Source organism: Macrobrachium rosenbergii, chromosome 41 (assembly GCF_040412425.1).
Source record: "Macrobrachium rosenbergii isolate ZJJX-2024 chromosome 41, ASM4041242v1, whole genome shotgun sequence".
NCBI lineage: Eukaryota > Metazoa > Arthropoda > Malacostraca > Decapoda > Palaemonidae > Macrobrachium > Macrobrachium rosenbergii.
This window is the reverse complement of record NC_089781.1, coordinates 37,101,944-37,110,664: the sequence shown is the minus strand read 5'-3', so window position 1 is coordinate 37,110,664 and position 8,721 is coordinate 37,101,944. Positions and strand designations below refer to the sequence as shown.

Here is an 8,721-nt window from a genome sequence, read left to right as displayed (position 1 = left end):
AGTAAATAATACGAGTAAAATAAAATAAAATGAATTGTTCAAGTAAATAAATAAGAAAATAAAATGGGGTAATAAAATAAGTGAATGAGGCAAAAATATGAATAAATGTAAAATAAACCAAATAAAAAATCAAAATGAGATAAATGAGAAGCTGGATGAAATATGCGAAATAAAATAAGTGAACAATGATTAAATGTCAATGAATAAATTAAACTATGGAATAAAAAATAAATAAATAAACGAATTAAAAAAATATGAATAATCTAAGCACAAAAGATAAACACAACGCGTAAGACCAGTAAGATAAAACTGATAAATAACACAAAGCGATAAGTAAAAGCGTGTATAAAGTAAAACAAAGTAAATGTATAAAATAATTTAATAAAACTAATTAATAAAATCATTTGATAAATGAATAAATCAAATATGAGAATAAAAATAAATAAATAAATAAATAAAGAAAATAATAGGTGACAGAAAATAAATTCAGAAAAAGCAAATAACAGAATATATAAAATAAGGCTAAATAAATAAGTAATACCAATAAAATAAAATTAATAAAAGAATATAAACCAGTAAATTATAAAAATGACTAAATAGAAAAAATAGATACAGTGAATAGGTAAGCATATAAAATAAAGGAATAAAATAAGTAGTCAAGGTAAAAATATAAATAGGTCTAAAATTAAGTAAATAAAACAAAATACGATCAACAGAAGGGTGAATTAGATAAACCAAAAAATAGATAAAATGATTTTATAGATTCATAAACACAAATCAGTAATTAAGATAAATGAATATAAAATTAATACAGTCATTAACCAATACAAATAAATGAAGCAAAAAAGCTAAATAAAAGAAATGAAAAAAAGGAAATCACTAAATAAAACAAATAGATAAACAAATGTTTGAATATGATAAAATAAATCAAGTAAATAAATAAAATAATTAAACAGAATAGATAAAATAATGAATAAATATCCTTACAATTAAAATAAAGGTATTAAATATCTATATAAAAATAAAATGAGTGAATAGATAAAATAAGTAGGTAAAAGAAAATTAATGAAGTAATAGAATACGTACAATGGAGCTAAATAAGTAGATAATACCAGTGAAATAAAATAACAAAAGATAAATAAAAATAAAGGAATAACAGAAAATTACTAAATAAGATCAAATAAATTGATGGAACAAATAAATTAGTGAATTAGATAAAGTTATAAAATATGTAAATAAGTAGAAATATAAGAATAAATAAAACTAAATAAGAATGATAAAATAAATGAAACGATAAATGAAATAGAATATGCAAATTAATGATTAAATGAAAAAAATAAAATAAAAAGAAATAAAATTATTGAATAAAACATGTATATATCAAATAAATAGAATAATAAAATGATAATTATAAAGAAATAAATAAATAGATAAAATAACAAATACATAAATTTTATAGATAACAGGATAAATAAATGAATAAGCATAAGAAAATTAGGAATATAAAGTACATGAATTAAAACTTAAAAAATAAACAAATAGGAAAAAAGTACATAAATAAAATGAAGTTGCTAAACAATATCTACAAATAAAGTAAACAAGTAAATGAAAAATAAATGAATATAAAATATAATAAAGTGAATTAATAAAATAAGTAAATAAATGAAAAAATAGATAAATAAATAGGTGAAATAAATCAGCGAAGGAATAAATTAAAGCAAGTTAAAGAAAACTAATTAAAGTACTGGATAAAAATAAGAAAAAATAGAATAAATAAAGAAAAGAAACAGAATAGACATAAAAGAATAAATGATACAAATAAATAAGTAAACAGATAATAAATGAAATAATAAATGGACAAATAGAAAGAATAAATGACAACAAAAATAAATAAATGAATAAAATGGGTGGAATAGATAAAGAATAAATAAAACAAATGAATGAAAAACGGAAAGAATAAATGACATAAAATAAATAAACAGAGGAACATGAATAAATCAAGTAAACAAATAAATGAAATAAACCAATGCATAAAATAATTTCAATAAGTAAATAACATAAAATGAACATGTAAGATAAAATAAATAAATAAATAAATAACTATACAAATAAGATATATATGTATATTTATATATATAAATGAATAAGATCTTTTAAACAGAGTAAGAAAAATGATTAATGAACTAAATAAAGAAAATAAAAAAGAGAAACAAAGTAAATTAAATGATAAACTGAAATCAATAAACAAGTAAATAAATATATAAAAAAAGTAAATAAATCAATAAGATTAAGTAAGATAAACAAATGTGTAAAACTGATAGAAGATAAATGAAGTGAAATAAATTAACTAAGAAAACTGAATTAAAATAACATTGTTGTGCATGATTAGTTTCTTGCCTAACATTCTAAGACTGTGTTGAAGAATCAGTGTCTTTCTTTGTAATCAGTGGGTAAGAAGACCCATTAAACTCAATGGGCTACTCAGCTTGAGCATTTATTACAAGTACCTTGGTTACTTGTGTTGTACACTGAGAGATTCCATGCCCTTCATCTTAACACAAGCTGAGGATAGTGAATTATTGTGAATGTAGAGGCTTTGAGCAGCTGAATAAGTGAGCGATGATTTTGGCTTATTGAATGAGTAAATGAATGCTTTCAAATAAAAATTAAATAAGGTAAATAAACTAACATAATTATTATTTTAAAAAATTAAATATTTAACAATGGACTGTACAGTGAGTCTTGATACGAGAATTTTCTTGTGATTTTTTCAGAGTTGTCACTGAGCCAGTTTTCCCTTGCTTGGCAGTTTGTGTTGACCCAGGTGGAATGGATGCATATAGTACTTGCAGTAGTTTGCAAGATTTTTGTTTTCTGTAAAAGAAAACTATTGAGATGGTTTTTGTCTGTCCCTTCGTCCTCAGATCTTAAAAATTACTGAGGCTAGAGAGTTGCAAATTGGTATGTTGATCATCCACCTTCCAGTCATCAAACATATCAAATCGCAGCCCCCTAGCCTCAGTAGTTTTTATTTTATTTAAGGTTAAAGTTAGCCATGATCGTGCGTCTGGCACCGCTATAGGTTCCAACAACACATGGCACCACTGGGCCGTGGCAGAAAGTTTCATGGGCCGCGGCTGAGCGTTTCATTGTTCGTGGCTGAGTTTCATACACCATTACACAGTGTACAGAAAACTCGATTGCGCTGAAGAAACTTCGGCGCATTTTTACTTGTTTTCTGAGTTGTCACTGACTTAGTTTTTCCTTGCTTGATGGTTTGTGTTGCCCCAGGTAAAATATATGCATATAGTACTTACAGTTGTTTATAAATTTTTTTGCTATTTGGTATCGGGTTATTGTACTTCAGTAGCTTGAATATTTGATCTCAATTATGCACAGTTTTGTACTTACCGGCGACAATATTTATTACCTTCATTAACATTTTCTTTTAATATCATCTGCATTTACAGATTTTCTTGCAAACTGTACTATTACTAAGAGGGTTTGTGATAATGAATTTTTTTCGAGATTCTTGTTGGTTTTCAGATGCAAATTGCAATGAAATTAACTTCTAGTTCGAATATTTGTGCAAAAAAATTTGGACCAAGTCACTGAACTTTTTGTTAAGAGTTGTGACAATTGTTCCTTAAATCACAACAACCATAAATCAGTATACATGTGCCTGTGATATGCATAACTGCATCTCCATAAGGAGTTTACAAGTTACTCTTGTCATCTGTTGGTGATAGTGGACGCATTTAGTCCGAGGTCATCCACAAGTTCTTCATAAATGAGCTGATGATAATTTTTGCAACACGCAGATCACCAGAGCATTGTTAAAAATAATGATCCCAGCTTTAATAATATGAGTGTAGAGAACGTTTAGAAGTGAACAATATGAGTAGATTTTTCCTACCACAATCCATCCAAGGATTAATCGATAAGAAAAAGCACAAATTTTAAGGAGAATGTTCGTAGAGCTACTTATTCCTCTGATGTAAGCTTTAATATTTGTAAATTCGTGTTGAGTTACTGTAAATATGCGTTTTAAACCAAATTTGTTAAAGTCCAACGTAGATATAATGTTCTCATTAAGAAGATGGTAGTTTTAAAAAGGATTCTGTACCGGAGTGATTATCTGTCAGTTTTTATATATAGATATCTGAAACTTTTACCTGTTAGTAAGAAAACTACGCTAAGACAAATGTTTATGGAACATTACCATAGTATCTTGGCAGGTGTCCACTCGGACCTGGCAATATCTTCCCTGACAGGACAAAAATTTATGCATCCTCTGCGTAAGGCTAAAAGCTGTCAAGATAGCCTAGCAAAATTCACCACCTGAATGCTTGCTTGCTTGCTCTCTCTCTCTCTCGAGAGAGAGAGAACCCAAGAACGATTACTCTCAAGAGCAGAGTAGGGGTATACTCGATATTTTTTTCCTCTATCTTTGAAACTAATGTAGTATCTGATCTGGTCGGTTGTACGGAGGGTAGCGAATGGGGAAGAGGCGGCAGTAAGTTTAGTTCCCAAGAACGCAGCAGTTTTAAAATGTTTCCACTTGTCGGGATCACAAGTTTTGACGCCATCAGTCCCAAAAGAATCATACATCTTTGCGGTACAGTGCCCTGAAACCCGTCGTTTGCACAAGTTTATTTCCAACTTAAAGTTTTGGGATTTTTTCCTTGATTCCGTTTCCTCATATATAATCCCACACAATAAAACGTTAGAATTTACACTTTCATAAAAGTGAGTCCGTGTTCTGCTTTATTCCCTTCGTTCTTTTGGTGATAATTTTCTTTGAAAAAATTAGTTTGAAGGGCATTTGAGAGACGATTATTTCTGGCGGTAAAATTCGAGATCTAAAAACTGAGGATTATAAATTTCTTAAGGAATTTTCGTTTTGTTTTGGGAGTAATCTCCCAAGGTTTTTTTTTTATTTTAAGAAACTGAACTTACTATCATCACCACTAATAGTTACAATATGTTGATTTGCAATATTTAGGTTTTTATATCTGATTCTTTAAAGGATGTGCAATTTGCATAGGAACCACTTCCTTGCAGATAGTCGTACAATCAGTATTCCTTCCTTTCGACTCATATTTCACTTAATTTGTAGGAACATCTGTACTGCTACATTTGACTGCTGGATTACGCCAGATTCAAAGTTTAAATATTAATATTACAACATTAAAAAGCATACCTCACAAGAGACACACAGAAAAGTTCTGACAGATATAGTTTTTGTAAATGAAGAAGAATATTTGAATCACACCAAGGATTGAGATGATACATCACGTTTCTTAGGTGTATGTTATCCAAATAAACATCAAAGATTTTGGCAATACAGAACGGATCGGGTGAGGACAAGCACAGTGTCCCAGGTCAAAGTTTCTCTGATGCCTCAGATTTCTTCTTCGACTAATAATATCCGGAAGATTTACATCATTCATAACAACTAAAGAAAATATTCTTCCCAGAGGCATGGATTGCATCTGTACCTGAAAGAACTTATCAAGTCTAATGCATATCATATCATCATCATAATAAGAAATAAGGTACATTGCATGAAGCTGTTTTTTCAGATACGCATCTATCGTGCACAGCTAGCGATTTCAGAAACTGTTTAGAATCTGGAGATTAGAAATCAGCCAAAGAGGCCACCTCCAAAACCCACACCGATCCCGCCGTAGCCGAAACCAGGCCCATATCCGCCTCCAAATCCTGGGTAGAAACCGCCTCCAAAACCAGGATAGTACCCTCCATATCCACCTGGGTAATAGCCTCCGCCAAATCCTGGAAAGCCTAATCCTAGGCCAAGGGCTCCTCCGAGTCCGAAGTGCTTTGCACCCCCTTTTCCAAACAGAGGTTGAGCGTCAATCAAGATGGGCCCAAGTACTCCTAACAGCAGAACCACAAGTGGCAGCTTCATGATGAGTAACCTGTTGGTAAAGTTAAATAATATTATTTTTCAGTATCAAGATTAGAATAAATTAGGAAATTAATACAGTGATAATGAAGATTCTTAAAACTGTGAATTTTTTGCAAACAGCATTTTGTTACTGTTCAGTGGTAGTGGTAGCAACATTAGGAGTCAGGATTTACCTTTGAAACGCCTCTCTTAATACTCATGTTATTAAATTCAGATGTCACAGAACCACCGTAGAGGGAAAGGGATTGTTTTCCGTTCATTAACAAGTCACTGGCCAAAATGGGACCTGAAACGGTGTAGACTACGAGACCCTGTTGCTGAGGTGGATCTAAAGACTTAGAAGAAGAAGAACTCTAAATATGAGACCTTATTCCAAAGCAAGAAATGTTAGAAGTAATGTGAATGCTCAAAATGATTAGGAACTTATCCAGTTTTGAAGAAATGTTAGAAGTAATGTGAACGCTCAAAATGATTAGGAACTTATCCAGTCTTTGAAGAATTTGGTAATAATTCGACAATTAACAAGTTAATGCTCCTGATATGCCAACAGGATTGTCTCATCAAGGCAAACAGATCTGAAATGAACTAAGGAGTATCAAAAGATAGCTATTTTTCCATATGATTTTAGAAAAGCATAAGATGATAAAGTTAGAGGAACAAAGGTTAAGCGAGTAGGACGTAGACCAAATAGAAATTATGCGTCTAGAGTAAAACAAAAAGGTTTTCGTCTCTGATTCACAGATTCTTCATTTGTGCATGACATAGTCAGGGACATAACCATGGTGGAAGTAATATACCTCGACCACTGACATAACAAGGAAATTTCCCTTTTATCATGGAGTACGCTGTGACTTTTGCAAATTTTACACAGGTGCAGTGGTTGGAAAAGCTCCGATATCGTCCTAATCAACATTAACAACCTTGTTTATTCTATCGGATCATTTGGCTCATCAGGAGGACCCTTTCTACTGGTCAGTTATTCTGCAATTTATAGTTTCCATATCTTAGTTCCTGAGTTATTCTTTAGTATAGTTTGGGTGGCATGATATCATTCTGCTTTCAGGCACCACATTCAAGGGAGAGAAAGAACGCATCTCACTGAATTTCTCAGCATTTGTTGACCTTTGGTTTCCTTTCTCAAAAAAGGCGGTACATCCAAAGAATGGATTTTTTTGAGTTCTTTAACGACTTCTATAAAATTTTCGCCTTCTCTACGCTCTTATCACTCTAAGTATGATACTATTGTTTACAAAAATCTCATTTCTCTGAGTCATCTGTCATATTACACTATTGGTTAATCTATCATGATTTAAGCAGATTCATTTTCTGTTTTTTCATAATTTTCACTAAATTTTCTATATGATCTTTAATCCATTTTTGTTCTTGTTTTACTTGTTACCCGAAAATGATTTTCATTTCCTCCCCATTCCAGTCGCTGAGCACAAGACTGGAATTTCTTCTTACGTCTCCCATGAGAAGGAACCAGTTTTCTGACGAGTCGGCTCACGGGAACGTTACTCCCCTACATTGAAGCAACCCTTTGTTCTTACCAATTATTCTGCCCGTGGTATATATATATATATATATATATATATATATATATATATATATATATATATATATATATATATACACACACAGCAGAGAAAGTATCTAAAGAAGCTTTGCATAATGAAAACGTACATTACAAGATAACCATGCATATATACTTACAATACGAATGATATATATATATATATATATATATATATATATATATATATATATATATATATATATATATATATATACCCTCTGTTGATGTTAAACTAACACTCATTTACGGTAATTGCAACTGTATTCACAGCCTCAGAAAATATCGATGACGCGGAATACTTTCTGTATCACTCTTGTGAGCATCCTAACGTAATTCATTAAAGAACCTGCTAGGCTAATGTTCCAAGAGAATATCACGCTCCCGAGCTCGGTCCTATGCCACTATTAAACACACACTGTAAGAGACAATATAGAAAGGAAAAGACGGGCTCCTACCAGAACTCTGCCTAGTGGGGCTCGTCGGTGAAAGGAGGAGGAAGGGCGCTCACTAACTCCCTCCGACGGTCTCTTCAGCCTTATATACCCCAGGCCGCGTATTCTTGGCACGCTGGTACCCCAAGAGACGCCCTTCTGGAATCCCCAGTATTGAGGGACAGAGGGGGTTTGCCCAAATCGGTGGTGCTAACTTCTTGAATCCGGTTTTTTGTTCTCTCTTATTTGCATGGCATCTGGGAAGGGAAGATGGAGATGTATTTATTTTTTCGCAGTTTTAGCTTGACTGAATGACAACAATTTATGTCCACTGGCGCCAAAATGTTTTTATGCTAAACACGGAAAATGTAGGTATAACTTTTCCAGGAAACATTCATAATGTTTATACATGTTTTATAAATATGTCTGTACGACTCTGTCATGGAATACAATTTGTTTATTACAGTTTCTTTGTAAGCCTTATATCTTACAGTAGTGCTTGCGTCAAAATAAGAATATTGTTGCCAGTTAGCATAATTCTGGATTTTTTTACTGAGCTTAATTCCATGACATTACACGTTTATAAAGCTATTTATTTGGACTATTTAATTGCGTGGACAAAATCCAGGTGTATTCCATAACTTATTACTTCGTTGTCGTCGATGACTACTGTATAGTCGTAGCAAGAACAAGCAAGTAAAAAATGTGTCGAAGTTTCTTCGGAGCAATCGAACTTTCTGTGCAGCATATAATGCTGTATGAAACTCTCAGTCACGGCCCAC

At 31.5% G+C, this 8,721-nt stretch overlaps 1 long non-coding RNA gene across 1 annotated transcript; it reads right to left on the bottom strand.

Annotated features, from left to right (window-relative positions):
* Positions 1-4,892: 4,892 nt before the first annotated feature.
* LOC136826808 (uncharacterized) lies at positions 4,893-8,192 on the bottom strand. The gene is made up of 2 exons (XR_010849715.1): positions 7,964-8,192; positions 4,893-5,942 (listed from the first exon to the last, which is right to left on the bottom strand). It is a non-coding gene; the product is annotated as an uncharacterized lncRNA (long non-coding RNA).
* Between the last annotated feature and the right edge of the window lie 529 nt (positions 8,193-8,721).